Raw genomic sequence first — 16,824 nt, 5'->3', positions numbered from 1 at the left:
TAAGAAATTTGTGGAATCACATATGAACTTCACTCCTGGGCATATCTGTCACTGACATGCATATTGAAATTAGAAAATAACAAATTTCCTTCTTTAAAAAAGTCATACAATCATTTTGCCTCTCAGCAATGGCACGCCATTCTTTTAGAGAGCTCATACAATTGTGACCTATAAAAGTATTTTTTTTTTTAGAATCCTCAAATGCCACAGAAAATATGTAAAATTTGTGAGCAACATGGATAAGGTAAGAACAATAAAGAAACAAAATTGGATTATGCAAATTTCATTACAGTACATAATATACTAGTATAAATTATAGAATCGGGGGTGGTCTGTAACTCTTTACAATGTTGACATTCTAAATGTTAGAAATCTTCTAACACTTACCTGCTGAGATAAGCTGAGATGCCTCTGCATCCTAAGCCAATGGCTGCAGCTGCAAGCAGACCAGAGCATTCCTGCATGGCAAATCCAGGTAAAGAGGGAGATCCTAACTCAATTCTCCTTGGCTTGTTGCTGGAAGATACCAAGTGTTCCCACCTCTAATACAGGAGCCAGACAGGTCTTCTAAGCTAGTGTAGTAGGACAAGCTGTCAAAAACATATTCAATAGCCACTATAGTTTGGAAATACTAGGTACACCCTAGTATTTGATACTAGTATTCTGTCACAGAGAAAAACAAACACTAGCATTTTAGATTCTGTTAACCATATCAGAAAAAGAAAAATGGTTTTTTGTTTTGTTTTGTTTTGATTTATTTTTTCGAGACAGGGTTTCTCTTTATAACCCTGGCTGTCCTGGAACTCACTCTGTAGACCAGGCTGGCCTCGAACTCAGAAATCCGCGTGCCTCTGCCTCCCAAGTGCTGGGATTAAAGGCGTGTGCCACCACGGTCCGGCTCTTGTTTTGATTTTTTACAATTCATTTCAACTTAAATTTCCCAAACTATGTTGACCAGGATTCTTCAATCTTACAGAAAATTCACTGACTGCCCACAAAAAAATATTTCTTCAGAAGATACTTATGGAAATAATGATCCATCCAACTGGCATTTAGTATATGCTTTGCAACTTCTTCCTCATGAAGTTAGTGCTTTCATCTATGTCATGGAGGAATGAAGTGAGGCAGGACCTGTGTCCTCAAGAACCAATCAGAGGTGTATAGAAAACAGAAGATTGAGAGCTAATTGTACTCCTAGGGAGAAAGATTTCAGCACCATGGTAGACATGTAAACAGCATCCAAGCAGATCCACAAAAGAGGAATGAGGTCAGTGATACAAGACAGGGCTTCAAAGAAAGTGGATATTAGAAGACCAACTCCAAAGCAGGTAAGATTTTGTTGTGCAGAGAAGAGAGGTGACAGGGCATATACCAAGAGATAAAGACCCTAGACATAATGGAAGTGATGCAAAAGGGATATATATCCCAGGTTTTCCCCCAATGGAAAACTAATCTCAATTATAACCAAACCGTTCCCACCATTAACCTTCATATTTGATGGGCATTGTCAACAAAAGAGCAGTGTTCTGGAAGAGCAAAACCACTTGAAATAAGGCTGATGCCTTGGCAATCATAAGTTGATAATTAAATCAGAGATCAGGACTTATTAATATATTGCCAAGAAAAGATAGAATGAGAGCATGGGCTATTGATCCTGAGCATGCCACTGGAATTCATAGTTGAAAAGGCATACAGGAAGCTTTATTCAGGTTTTAGGTACTTTTAATGGAGGCAACTGGATTTCTCTCTTACAGAGATAATTCAAAGGCAACATGAAAAGTGGCCTGTAAGGGGAATAGACAGGAAGCAAGAAATCCCATGAGAAGTATGATATTGCACTCCCTACCAAAGATTACAAGCATCAACTTAAGGCAGGATTAGCAATTAAGGCAAAGTGATAGATATAAGAGAAATTCAGCTGGCGGTGGTGGTGCACGGCTTTAATCCCAGTACTTGGGAGGCAGAGGCAGGTGGATTTCTGAGTTTGAGGGAAGTCTGGTCAATAGAGTGAGTTCCAGGACAGCCAGGGCTATACAGAGAAACCCTGTCTCAAAAAAAACAAGAGAGAGAGAGAGAAGAGAAAGAGAGAGAGAGAGGAGAGAGAGAGAGAAGAGAGAGAGAAATTTAATATGCTCTATTGATCAATTAGTTGTAGAGTTACAATATCGTAAAAGAAAAAGAGATTTATGCCAATTTCCCATTATAAATTAGCAGTTAAGAGTTACCTTTATTTCTACAAATACTTTGAAACAAAATGATATGATAAGAATCAAAAGATGCATCAAAAGCTGTTTCATTCATGATTCTACTCTCCTCCCTCTCTCCCTCTCTTCCTCTCTCCTTTCCCCTCTTCCTTGCTCCTTCCCTAGCTGTCTCTCCTCCTCATTTATAAACAGGTACTTTATAACCCAAAGAAGCCATCCTGATCAAACTGAACCAGACACTAACACTAGCTTCTGTGACATTGACCAAACTAAACCAGACACTAACACTAGCTTCTGTGATATTCACCAGGTAGTCCTAATTAGTTCTGACTTTTCATAGCAAATCCATGACATTCAATAGATGCCTTTACTTATGGATCTTTCTATTGAAAATAGTTAATTCTTATTCAAGCACTGGTAGGGAAGTTTGATTTTTATGGATTTCTTAGCTCTGGGGAAGGTTCTATAATATTTACATTTTCACTAGTCTCCCCTTACCTGGTATCCTCCTGTTCAAAACATGGAAGTTTAGAATATTATAATTCTTTATTTAAATCATTTCTGCACTTCACTCTACTAATAATATATATGAATTAATTCAACAGATATGTGTTATTATAATTTCCTAGAAATGTAAGTCCTGTCTATTTTACAACTTTGCTTTAAGACCAGACTTAGTTGAATTTCTTCAGTCTGGCTAATCATACAAGAATTGTTATTTTGAAGGTTCTGAAAACCAAAAGCTTATCAAAGTAAAAATTACATAGCTAATGCTTGCAAGATTAAGTCTTTGTAAATAACAATTATAATATTAAGAATAACCCTATGTCTTGGTTATATCTTAGTCAAGACAATAAAAAGCAATTAAGTTTGGCTGTCAGCCCTGTCTTCAGACAGGATTTCAATTGACAAACAGATATCTAAACATTGCTAGTTGGGGATCCCAACTTGTTTTTGTTGTTGTTGTTGTTGTTGTTGTTGTTGTTTAATTTTTCTTTTGTTTTGTTTTATGTTTTTAAATTTTATTTTTTTCTGGGGAGCCCAACTTGTAAACATCCAAATGAAAGCTGACTTCTGAATTATGAGCAATTCAAAAAGTTACCTTTATAGTAATTTGTATGTATGTATGTATGTATATATGTATGTATGGATGGATGGATGGATAAGCCCCATCTGGCTTATCCTAGACATTTGGCATGACTCAGTACAACAGGAATGACAACAATGGTCCTAGAGAACCAGCTCTGCAGATATGAGAAGAGCTAATGTAATTAGGAATTGTTTATTGGTACTGCTATGTGACAGTACGTTTGCTCTGAGATTTAGAGCCTTGTCCTATCCAGTTTAGATAATATATTACATTCTTGCTGAAAATGGTCATTATAAGCATTGAAAATCTCTACTGTTAAGAACAATTACTTTATGAACTTCTCATGCAAGTGGATGAAACTAGAAAATATCCTGAGTGAGGTAACCCAGACACAAAAGAACACACATGGTATGTACTTACTGAGAAGTAGATATTAGTTCAAAAGCCCACAATGCCCATGATACAACTCAAAGACCATATGGAGCTTAGGAGGAAGGAAGACCAAGGTGTAGGTGCTTCGGTGTGGCACTGAGCACCACCTCCCTCAGGATAATCGCAGGAGGTAGAGAGAGGGACAACCTGGGAGTGAGAGAGGAGGGGGAGAAATAAGGGAGCTGTATCAGGTATTGAAGGGGATGGGAGAGAGGTACAGAGCGTCAAAAAATCAAACAAAAATATGTACCAGAGGGAATGAGGAATTGGGAGTAGCCATTGACAGGTTCCAGACACCAGAGAAATAAGAGGCTCCCAGGACTTAAAGGGGATGATTTTACCAGACAATGGGAGATAAACGCTGTAGAGACCACTTCCAGTAGAAAGGCATGGGCCCCAGGGGTGGGATGGGGTCACCCACCCATCTCAAAGTTTTCAACCCAGAAATGTTCCTTTCCAAAGGAAGAACAGGAAAAAAAAAATGGATCCCTGTATGACTGTGACTTGGGAGGTTCAAGCAGCAATGCAGATATGGATGCTTGGAGCCAACCATCAGACTGAGCTCAGGGACCCTGGCAGAGGAGCAGAGAGGGATTGCAACCCTATAGAAAGAACAATAATGTTAGCTGGCTGGACCACCCTGTGCTCCCAGGGACTAGACCACCAACCAAGGGAGAGATCCATGCCTCCAGATACATAGATAACAGAAAATGGTTTTGTCTGACATCAATGGGAGGGGAGGCCGTTGGTCCTGTAGAGGTTTGATGCCCCAATGAAGGGGGATGCTGGAAGGGTGAGGCAGGAGGGGGCAAGCACCCTCATAGAGGCAAAGGGGAGGGAGGAGAAGGAGGTTGTAGGATGGAGGATATTATTTGAGATGTAAATGAATGGAATGATTAATTAGTAATAGTAATGATAATTATTATTATTATTATTATAATAAATAAAAGAAAATCTCTAATGTTAAATTATTGAGCATGTTCACGTTTTCAGGATAAAAGACATCCCTATTGTAAGGGGAGGCTTATTAACATGAAAAGCATTTTCTAAAGCTGAATTATCAGTTGTGATGTAGAAAGAATGACTGTCGTAAGTAAGTATAAAATGACCAATAAGATCTCATGTGTAGAGTTCATTATCCATTTTTTTTTTCTTTTTTGGTTTTCTGAGACAGGGTTTCTCTGTGTAGCCCCAGCTGTCCTAGAACTCACTCTGTAGACCAGACTGGTCTCAAACTCAGAAATCTACTTGTCTCTGCTTTCCAAGTGCTGGGATTAAAGGCGTGGGCCACCACTGCCCGGCTTTCATTAATTCTGGAAATCTGGAGCTGATTTTCTCTATGTAGGTTGCATCTCTTTTCTCATGGAGATGTTTAGACTTCACAGTGTTCCATGTTCTATTTTTCGCTCAGGAGGCTAGTATTATTTCAGATGTTTTCCAAATGTTCTTTGATCTCTGCTGAAACACTTAAATCTAACTTCCTCTGTGAGAATATTATATTTTTCCAATAATTTTACTATATTTTCACAGCATTTTGGGCCATACTATAATTTTCTACCATGAGAACCACATAGTGATCTGGGAAGATGAGATCTGGAATCTCTGCCAAGTAGGTTGAAGGGACTGACTAGTTCTGAGGAAACTATCATGAAGTTTGATCTCTTATCCTGGTTACCCTCCAAAAAATCACAACTAAATGTAGATTACTTCTAAAATCAATACAAAAAAATTGTCTGGGCATAAGATTAGATATACAAATAAATAATGCATAATCAATATTGACTGATAACTTCAGTTATGAAAAGTAAGTTCTTTTTTTAGTTAGATCTCTGCAAACTATAGAGGATAAAGTAAATGGGATTTATTTCAATGGTGAATTTCAAGAAGTACATGTACATTACAACTAAAGATGGAGGAGCCTGCCAGTCACAACTCCAGTACCTGACTTAAAGACAGTGAGTATAATGACAACAGATAGTAAGGTCTCTTTGAAATGTGGCTATTCAAACACTACTGTAGATGCCAAGGACATGATCGATCCATCCTAATTCCTGTCAAACAACTCAGTGGTGCTCCACAGCGGAATGCACGCAGCATATTAGCCACGCAACAGGCTGGTATGAAAACATCCGCGTCTGTAACTTTGCAAGGATATCTTAAATGGGTAGAAAGTCACCCATCACATATTTGTGAAAATTAGCTTTTCAAACATTCATTTGTCTTTATTTTTTTCAAGATTTCTCTAGGCCTTCTCTTCAAATCCCTAATTCTGGCAATTCATGATTGCTTATGTGAAAAGTTCTGTTCCAATTTTAAATCATCAAGCATTTGGGGATATGAAGTTGGGAATGACATCTGTTCCAGTTGGCACTTCCCCATCATCTCCATTGTACTACAAATATTACTGACAGGGTTTGTGACCGACAGTATTGATTTTCCACAGACATCATATGGCACCAGGCTCTCACCAGCACCAGTCCACACGCCTGAGGAGTTTCCACAAACTTCCCTGATAGGCTGGCTCCTCCCCACCCCCTCGCTAGTTCTCAGACTCATTATAAACTCTAAGCTACCAGCTTTCTTCTTCACTCTTTGGGTTTCTATCTCAGTGCAATTCTCCCAATGGATTTCTGCAATCTTAATGCAAAATATACATTCATATAAGCTTCTGTGCTGGTTAGTCTCTTAAGCAAAAAAGTCATCTGGCAAGACAGAGTGCCAACTGGGGACATGCCTTCGTCAGAATAGTCTGAAAGAAAGGCAAATCTGTATGGCATTCCATTTCTTTTTCCTTTTCCTTCCTCTTTTTTTTTTTTTTTTTTTTGATTGACGATTGATGTGGGAGGGCCCAACACACTGAGTGGTGCCACCCCTGGGCAGATGGTCAGGAACTGTATAAGCAAGCTGAGGGAACCGAGCAGAGTAACCCTGTAAGCAGGGCTCCTCCATGGCACTTGCTTCAGTTCGTGGCTCCAGGTTCCTGCTTCGGTTCCTTCTCTGACTTCTCTTCATGATTACTGGGATTGGGATGAGTATTCCAAAGAAACCATTTTCTCTCCACTTTGTTTTGGCCATGATAATTTACCACAGCAAAATAGTCCAACTGGGACAAAACTGAGTACCAAGATCATGATGTATTGTTGTGACAGACTTGAGGTATATTGTTTAAAGAGGGATTGTGATGGTGCTTGTTGCTTTGGGTTTAAAAAAAAAAAAAAAAAAGGCCAAAGTTTTACTGATGGGATTTATGACTTACAGCATTGATTTTCCACGGACATTAAAATTTCCACAGGAATTGAAAAAGCTGAGAGCTTAAAGGCCTATTCTGTATGAACTTGAAAGATAATGCTAAGAGCAATGCAGACAATGGAAGCCTGTCTTATGAAGTTTCAGAGGGAAGTAAGAATTCTATTAAAAGGCAGTTTTGTGATACTTTGATTAATAATATGTAGTTTCTGGCCAGCTGGAGTTGAAGAATCAGCTGTGATTAACAAGAGCTCAGTACCACTGGACTGAAACCTTTGCTTTACAGGCACAATCAGTGTCTGCGCTGAGAAATTATCTGTGATAAGAAATTATTTGTGAGGTAAAATCTTCTGGAATGTATTTCCTCAGGGTCAGCACACAGAAGCTGTGTCCACAGCAGGTCAAGGAGCCATCTTCAAGATGGCAGCTGAACTTAGAAGTATGTAAAAGTTGCCTACGTGGTGCTATGTTATAATCTGATGCCATTTCAATTTGTACATTACTTTTTACTCTGTCTTTTTATAGGATTCTTGCTTTCCTCTGAAACTACACAAGATAGGTTTCATTGTCTGCATTGCTATTAGTGTACCATTCATTCCTTTAAATTTAATTGTGAGGTACTGGTGAGATGCCTCAGTGTTTAGAGGCATGTGTGTGCTATCTGAACTACCTAAGTTGAATCCCACAGGTGGCAGGAGAGAATGAACTCCAATGTTGCCCTTTGACCTCCATATATCTGTTATGATGCATGTATACTTGCACCCATGCACACATAATAGATGGATAGATGGATGGATAGACAGATGATAGATAGATGGATAGATAGATAGATGATGGATGGATAGATAAATGATGGATGGATGGATAGACAGACAGATAGATAGATAGATAGATAGATAGATAGATAGATAGATAGATAGATGATGGATGGATAGATAGAAATTTTTGAACTACTAGTTCTCCGGTTAGTTTTAATGTCTGTTAGGCATTTTGTAACTTGATTACATTTTTAGCAGCATACTTCTCACAAATGCTATGAACATGAAATAAAAATGTACATAATAAGTTTAACTGTTTATTACCAACATTGTTACAGTAGTACTGATTTACTTATTTCTAACTTATTTCTGCATCTCCCCTCCCTAAGTAACTCTAGAATGAAAACACCAAGTAGTATTTTATGAATGAATTGCGTGAGATTTTCAGGTGGAACCAAAAACCAAAGAGGCTTTTTACGAGTCACAATCACAGTTCTAAAAGGCTAAAAAATGAAGGCTGGGTCTGCACCTTAGAAAAAGATGCCTGTGATTGGTCAAGAGGACACAGCAGACCTCGCAACCCACCCTGTGCTCTCCCTTCCATCGACACTGACGCCTTGGAAATAATTGTGTGAGTTTGTCTGCCGTGGAACAGATGAAGCCAAGGTTATATTCTGAGCCACCCTCAATGTGGAGACAGGTCTCTTTCATCTTTAATTTCCTATTTCATTCGTACAAAGCTGCTGGAGACTTTAGAAACCCTCAGCGGGCCTGAGGGTTGTTGATGGATTTCAAGATTTGTTGAGTGCTTTCAACTGCAATTAATTATAAGTTACTATTCAGAAAGTGTTGCGCCATACAAATTTTTATAATTGATTTGTACACAATGTTGAATGTGTGTTATGCCTGCATTGTGGTCTGTAAAATGTTTGACAGACATGTTCCAAATATTTCACCTGTAACTTCACTATCACTTGCCTGTATATAGTATGTGTAGTTTTATATGTATTGCATGAATACCACCAAAGGTAAATATTGTCATTCCCACCGCACAAACCTAAATGTTTCCAAATTATTTTTTTTTACTAGTTAACAGGAAAATTAATGTGGCAGAATCAATAAAAATATACTGTCCTTTTCTTAAAGTCAATTTTTAAAAATTCTTCCATCAACCATAATGTAGAAAAATATGTAAAAGAAATCTACCCAAACACTTACACTTTCATATAAATTTCTCTCACTCATCACAACCACTATTCTATGGAATCTTTGAGAAAAGGCTCATAGTACCTGGCCTAGCAGCATACTTTGTTCTTAGGATTAAGTGAAAAAACCGAGGTGAGGGATTCCTAAATTCATATTGCAGCAAAGTAAAATTTTTCTTCTAAACTACAGTTATCTAAACATTCTGAGATTTGCAAAATAAATGTTTTTTCCTTTTGTTTCCTTGTTGTTTTGACACAGGATCTGGCTGTAAAGTTCTTGCTGGCATAGCACTTACTACATAAACCAGGCTGGCCTCAAACAGAAACCCACTGGCATCTGCATCCTGAGAGCTGATATTAAACGTGGGCTCTGCCCTTGCTCATCAGAAACAAATTTGTATTCTGAATCTTGATCTGGTATAAAGTTATTTATCTTATCCTTTTAACATTTACATTTGTATGCTTAGACATATATAATAAAAAGGTATTTAATATTTAAAGACAAAGACCTAAGTAGTTTTTAAGTATCTCAAGAGATTTTCCGTTTTCATGTTTTTTTTTTCTCTAAGGGTTGTTCATAACAAAAAGAAACATCTCAAACAAGATTAGAGAACCACCGTGAATCCAAAGATAGCCTTGTTATTCTCTCACTGTGTACAGAGACTGATGCCAAGAAGTTAGAAAAAAATAGAACCTTCCTGCTGATAGATCAACTCAGCTTCAAAAAATCTCACTAGACAGAGAAACTGATTCTTTACAGGTGAAATTTTGTTTTACCAGAATTGAGCTAGACCAGAATGGAGCATGATGCACATAACTTAGATTTCTAACATCTAGCCACACTGACCATAAAGTGTGTCTTTTTAGGAAGGAAAAAAAATACACTCTTTCAAATTAATCAGTTATTGAGAAACCTGTCTCTGGGTGTTTTCTGTGGCTGTGCAATGCTGGCTTCGAAGCCTCCACAAGCAGCTAAGTCAGGTTGTTTGAGTGAGGGTATTAAAAAAAGCTATCTGTCTTCCCTCAGATCTCTGTAGGGCCTCTAGGGTTAGAGTTCCTGTGGGATGGGTGAAGTCGGCTTTGTGCCCAGCTGTATGTATCCAGACTGCAGCCCTCCCCACCTCCCACTGCACATCCTGTCTCTTTTGCAGCTCTGTGGGGGACTCAGTTCCCAGGCTCTCCCAGGGAATCCTGCCCACAGTTCCCCACTTCAGAGTCCTCTTGCCAGGAATCTGCTCCATAGCATCAAACAACCCACCTTTTCCAGTTGATAAGAGTGTTCTCTCTGTAGTTCTAGAAAAACGGATTCCCTCGTGAAAAGTCTGATGAGGTTACTAAAAACTGCACTTTCTAGCAGATCGTTGGGAGATAGTAAAAATTACCTAAGCTCTTTGGAAAAAAGCAAGGAAATGTATTTAATTATTATTGATACTGCTGTCAACCTGTCAGGGGTTTACTTTTTAATATTTTGAAATTAAGCAAAGCCGGGGAAATGTTAAAGAGTGTCTATAAGGCAGTTAATAAATGCAGTGCAACAGCATACTTAGGAGACTCTAAACTCGCTGAAGATAGTGTTCGTCAAATGTGCATCACAGGAAGGTAGTTGTCTAAATGCTTTAGGGAGTCTTCCTATAGTGCAAATGTGCTCTTTGACTTTCTGTGCTGTTTATAAATCTCCTTTTATTATATGGCATGCAATCGATAAAGCTGGGTGTAAACGGAAGACATTTGGGGTTTAGCTCTCATTACGAATGCATTACATTTACATACAGATGGAAATAATATGGGTACATCTTCAAGCTAGTGTGGGGCCCAAATCAGATTAGCACCAAAATGACTGCATCGTCATATCCCTTCCCTCCACTCTACCACAGAAGGCAGGATCTGCTGAGAGAATCCACAGACCAGTACTAAGGGCTTTTTGAAGACCCTGTGTTTTTGCAACAACAAAATCAACAAACAGATGCTCTGGGATGCAGCCAGGACCAGCGGTCTTGGCCTCCCTCTTTGCCTCCCTCTCTACCACAAATATAGTGTGCCTATATTAATTGGTCTATATAGCTAGTCCTTTTCTACGTTATCCTTCTCTTAGTTTTTAATTTTATGAGTCATAACTTTCCTTAGTGGTTTAGCGTTTTAAAATTTCATATTAGCTAGGGCTTTTTACACTAAAATGCCATCAAATATGTTATTATTGCCTGTATGCTGTTAAAACACTTTAAAGGTACATTTCCCTCATTTTCTAACTTTATCTTGTAATTTTCTTCTAATTCGAACACATTTCATTTTCAACCTCCTCTAGATGATATTCTCTTTATCTTTACTGTTACCAGATCCTTAGGTTTCCCTTCTTTAAAATGTTATGAAGCTCTTAATTCTCTTCTTAGTGTTGATAACCATGTTATAAATTGATAAACATGTTATAACATTCGATAAACATGTTATAAATTTATCAACTATTGTTTTTATGGAAACTCAAGGTTTCAAAGACATAAGAAGCTCCAACTCTTTTTTTTCTTAATTATTGGATATTTATTTACATTTCAAATGTTATCCCCTTTCCCGGTTTCCTCTACAGAAACCTCCTATCACATCCCCACTCCCCATGCTTCTATGAGGGTACCTCCCCACCCCCCACCCACCCACTCCTACCTTACCTCCCAGGCATTTCTCTACATGGGGGCATTAAGACTTCACAGAACCAAGGGCCTCTCCTCCCACTGATGCCAAACAATGCCATCCTCAGCTACATATGCAGTTGGAGCCATGGGTCCCTCCATTTGTACTCTTTGGTTAGTGGGTTAGTCCCTGGTAACTGTGGAGGGTCTAGTTATTTGATACTGCTGCTCTTCCTATGGGGTTGCAATCCCCCTCAGCTCTTTCAGTCCTTTCTCTAACTCCTCCATTGGGGGTCCCCATGCTCACTCTAATGGTTGGCTTCGAGCAACTGCCTCTTTATTTGTCAGGCTCTGGCAGAGCCTCTCAGGAGACAGCTATATCAGGCTCTTGTCCACAAGTACTTCTTGGCATCTGCAATACTGTCTGGGTTTGGTGTCTGTATATGACAAGTCCCTCCCACCCTTTACCTCTGTGAGTATTTTGTTCCCCCTTCTAAAAAGGTCTGAAGTTAACTCTTAAAAGCTAATAGATGAGAGCATTTCCAATCCTAGCTGGTGGCCCTGAGCATGTCTACCATGTTACCTTTACAGCCAAGTCACTGGTTCCATTCTACCACTCTACCCATATTCAAAGGGTGTGTTTACAGAGACTCTCACCTCTATAATTGCATTCTCAAGTCACTCTCAACACTACCTGACTGGTGAAAACTGTGTTTTAAGAGATAAGAGGAAATATCTTTTCAGAACATTTTAAGATAAATGAATTAAGAATTCTAACTGAATATGGTAGCACAATTCCAACACTAGAGGAATAGAGACAGGAAGATCTCTGTGAGTTTGAGGCCAGCCTGCACTGTAAATTCAGTTTCAGGACAGTCAAGACTTACACAGAGAAATCCTGTCTCAAAAACAAAAACAAAAACAAAAACCAAAAAAAAAAAAAAAACCAAAAAAACAAAAGGACTTCTATAAATACAGGACCTCTACATCTTTACTCAGTTACTATCATGTAGTTATGTGTGCTACTACCTTTAAATCTATTGACTATGGCTGAAATGAGGCCAGGAATTGTTTACCTTTCTGTTGCTACCCAATACCAAAAGGTTAGTTGCTAAGTACAACTGCAAAAATTATTGTGAATGGAGAAGGACACAGTCTACTGCACTTACTAGATAGTAAACTGTTGGCAGGATGCTTGCTTACCCTTCAGATGCTTCTTATTGCCATTGACTTATAGCTGGTACAAGACCCACTGAAATCATTGCCACTGAAGTCAACTAACGCAGAATGTAATGAGGGGAAAGTCAGAAAATACACAAGAAGAAATTAATTCAAAATGAGTTTCTCTACATTTAAGTTATATATAATATTACCATGATTTGGCAATTATTTATTGCTAATAAATTGTGGGACTTTTTGTTCTTAGTTATAGTCTCTATCATTTGTAGTTTCATATTTAACACTTAGATGAATAATTGAATATTTTCTTTGCTTAATTTCTGGTAAATAAATGAAACTATGTTCAACTCACTAATATATATTCCTGCTACAAGAACAGTTAAATATATTGCATTTGATATATCACTTATTCTTGGTATAATTACAGATAGATTTTTTTTATTAATGAAATAAGAGAATCTCATAACAAACACTATAATCTACAGAACAAAATTAGGATATAGTGAATTGGCCTAATGCTGCTTGTATTGAAATTCTAAGCTTCCCCAGAGGGACCCTGCCCCCAGTTAATTCTGACTGGTAAATAAAGATGCCAACAGTCAATAACTGGGGAGAAGAGACATAAATGGTGTTTAGGTTTCCCAGGCTAGAGACCCTGAAAAAGCATCAGAGAAGAGAACAAGAGAGCTACCATGGAATAGAAGAGTGTGCAGCAGAGGAGAAAGGAGAGCCATCGTAGGTTAGCTGAGTCATAAAATGTGGCCATGTGTGCTGGTTAATTGGAACTAGGAACAGATCAAAAGAAACATAGTAAGTAATAATGGGATTACGATAGCAAGACAGGTTTTAACAGTATGGAAGGCGTGGGGCTCTCTGCCAGCAGATCAGGGCGAGGGAAAGAGAAAGACAGAAAGAGAAAGAGAGAGAGAACCCTGTCCAACCAACTTTCTCAGGGCTCTCCTGCTGTCCAGAAATAACCACCAGGAGCCGGGAGTCTGTCAAAGCAGGAAGTCATTTTATTGTATCCATCATTTTCTTTGTAAAGGACTGAAAGAGGAGGTGGAGTTTTGGGGAAGATGAGATGACAAAGGGTGAGGGAGGTTGATGAAGGTGACTAACAGAGCCAACAAAGTTACTCTAAATCAGCAGTAGTTAAGCAAAGGCAGGCTTAGGCAGGTCGTGCTGAGTCACTCCAGTACAGAAGTGGTTGAGACAGTTTACAAAACTTGAGCCAGGCTTGGGTTTCTCCTCAAGGCCCAAACCAGGGCCAAATAGGGCCCAACAGGAGGGTCGGCAGTTCCCCAGCTATTGTGCTGTTTAAGGTATATTAAAATTAAATATAAAAGTTGTGTGTGTGTGTGTGTGTGTGTGTGTGTGTGTGTGTGTGTGTGTGTGTCTTTCATCTGGGAACATGAATGGTCAAAGGCAGGAAGGAGCTCCACACCAGGATTTTATTAAATACTTTTTACTGTGTTAAGGTTTGTACTTTCAAGGCAACTTCAATTTGAATATCTGTGTGTCAAGGTAAAAACTAGCATACACTGCTGAGTCCTGCATAGCTATGGAAAGTCTGGTGTGACATCACTTCTCCGACCTTGGAACAGAGCCAGCAGGGCATAGACCTCCATGAGTATCAAAAGTTACTAGGTATGAGGCTTGTTTGATATCCTCCTTTGGGAAATAACTCTTGCTGCCAAGGTTATCTGGGAATGTTTTCCCTGCTAAGGTTAATGACTCCATGATAAATGGAAACAGAATGAATCCAAGAGTCAAGAGTGTATCTATGAACCTTAATAAGGTGCTAAACACTGTGACCTTCAGGATAGTCCTTAAGGCTGTGGGAAAGAACTCTGAAAACATGAGTTCAAAAGTATATAATTTCTCAATTATGCAAAATATAGGGATGCAATATGAATTGTATGAGGGGCTTTATCAATCTGAAAGAGCAGAGGCAGCTATATACTATGAGACACTTTGTCAGAAACATTAAAGAAAGAGATAAAGAGATTTGGGGAGTGATGGTCTCAGGGCAATATCTCAGTAAGCTAGCTTCCTGTCTATGCTTACAAAGGCAGACAGATTTCTGAATTCATTTGTAATGTTAAAAAACATGTACTTGCTGTCTTTTTCTAAGAATCAAGGGGCAAATGTCATGGAATCTGATTCACAGAATAATCAAAAGGGAATCTGGAGTAAATGACTGAATTGATGTGTAAATATAAGACTGGGCTTTGGTCTGCAGGTGCTGAGCTATTTGGATAAACTGTCTGGAGATATCCAGAGAACACTTCTTAAGTAAAACACGGACTGCCAGCTTGTACCCATTTTTTGACTTCTAGCTGTTTCGCCACTCTCAAATACCCCTTCTTTCAAGAACCCCTCTCCAAAGCAAGGCTGGTCCTTAGCAATACACTTACATGCCTGTTTAGTATTGTTTTCTTTTGTTATTTTACCTTAGGATTTCATAGTTAGATATTGTGGTATATTTATAATATTTTAAATAACCTTTTAGACAACAAAACCAGAATATTCTGTATATTTCATGCTTTTTTTTGGATTGTTACTAAGATTGCAGAAATTCTTCCAAAAAATATTTTAAAAATACTCCCCCCAAAAGAAATTGGTGAGAAATTATACTTATATGAGGGTTTAAAAAAGTCATCCTATATGTGTTGAGTCATAAATACAAATTATTCACAATATTGATTGTGATGTTTTCACACATGCCATACCCATGATGTTTGATTTTTTTCTCTCTAAAATGATTATATTCTGACATTTTGAGGCAAAAAAAGTCAGAAAGAGAATATGGAGAATAAAGAAAAAAGGAAGAGAAGGAGAAGAGGGAAAGAGAGAAGAGGAAGGAAGAAAGAAAGGAAAGTAGAAAGGGGAAAGGGAGGGAGGAAGGGGGAAGGAAGAGAAAGAGGAGGAAGAAGAAGGAAGATGAGACCAAAGAACAAGAAGGAGGAGGAGGGGGAAGAGGAAGAAGAAGGAAGAGGAGAAGAAACAAGAACAAGAACAAGAATAAAAGGAAGAACAAGAGGCATCCAATTCTACGACTGACAAGTTATATCTGCTAAATGGAGGTTTGGTGCTGGATCCTGAGTCCTGCTTATATTCATTTGATTAGAAGACTCAAGTTTTCTGGTTGCATACCTTCATTTTGTTCTTGTGTGTTCTAGAAACCTGATTATATTGAGCAGTACTCACTAGCTAGGGTAACTCAGAAGTCAATACTTCCAGTGACAAAGCCTTTTTTGTTTGTTAGTTTCCAAAGAAATGATTGTGCTGTGCAGAGGCTGAAGAAAAAGAGGGAATTGTTAGCTTTACAAACATGAGAGCTCCAAACTGAGCTTCTCTCTATAGCTTTTCACAACTTGCTGTTAAAGCTGTTTTTAATAGCTGAAGTATTTGGACTCGATTTAGGATGCTGAAATAAAATGACTTCAGTTTGCAACAACAGGAAAAAATGTGTAGCTTCACAAAAATAATAACAGTCACTATTTTGTTGTAATCTTATTTTTATCAGGTTAGGGTCTGGGAAGAACACCAAACGCAAATGCTAGTGACAGTTGGCCAGACACGGCTATGTAAGTATTACTGCCAATATGTTTATAACATGAAAGTTTTCTTCTCATAAATGCAAAGCTATTTTAAAAATGATAAATCATAATGATTTTTAGAGGTTTTAAATGTTTGGGGTCAGGTACACTAGTGTGTGTAGGACAGAGGTCAAGGTCCTATGTCATCCTCCATTACGCTTCACATTAATTTTTGAGACAAGGTCTCTTACTGGAACTGGAGCTCACGTTGGAGTAGATTGCTCACCATCAAGCCCTAGGAAGAAACCTGTCTCCACTCCACTGCCACTGGTATTCTAGAAATGTAAGCACATACAGTTTTTATGTGGGTGTCAGAAACCCAACCATGGGTTCTTGTGCTTGTACAGCAATCACAACCACTTTACTCAATTGAGTCATCTCTCCAGCCCCAAACTGTAGTCCTTACATATGCAAAACTTTGCATATAATTCCAAAAATATATTTTGATAAATAGAATGTAAAATAAGTTTAGTATAAATATAACACAAAA

At 38.3% G+C, this 16,824-nt stretch overlaps 1 long non-coding RNA gene across 1 annotated transcript; it reads left to right on the top strand.

Annotated features, from left to right (window-relative positions):
* Nucleotides 1–207: 207 nt before the first annotated feature.
* Nucleotides 208–9,323, top strand: LOC116098004. Its single transcript, XR_004121652.1, has 4 exons — nucleotides 208–244; nucleotides 5,548–5,681; nucleotides 8,120–8,361; nucleotides 9,195–9,323. It is a non-coding gene; the product is annotated as an uncharacterized LOC116098004 (long non-coding RNA).
* Nucleotides 9,324–16,824: the final 7,501 nt, after the last annotated feature.

Source organism: Mastomys coucha, unplaced genomic scaffold, assembly GCF_008632895.1.
Source record: "Mastomys coucha isolate ucsf_1 unplaced genomic scaffold, UCSF_Mcou_1 pScaffold20, whole genome shotgun sequence".
NCBI lineage: Eukaryota > Metazoa > Chordata > Mammalia > Rodentia > Muridae > Mastomys > Mastomys coucha.
This window is presented reverse-complemented; position numbering and strand designations above follow the sequence as displayed.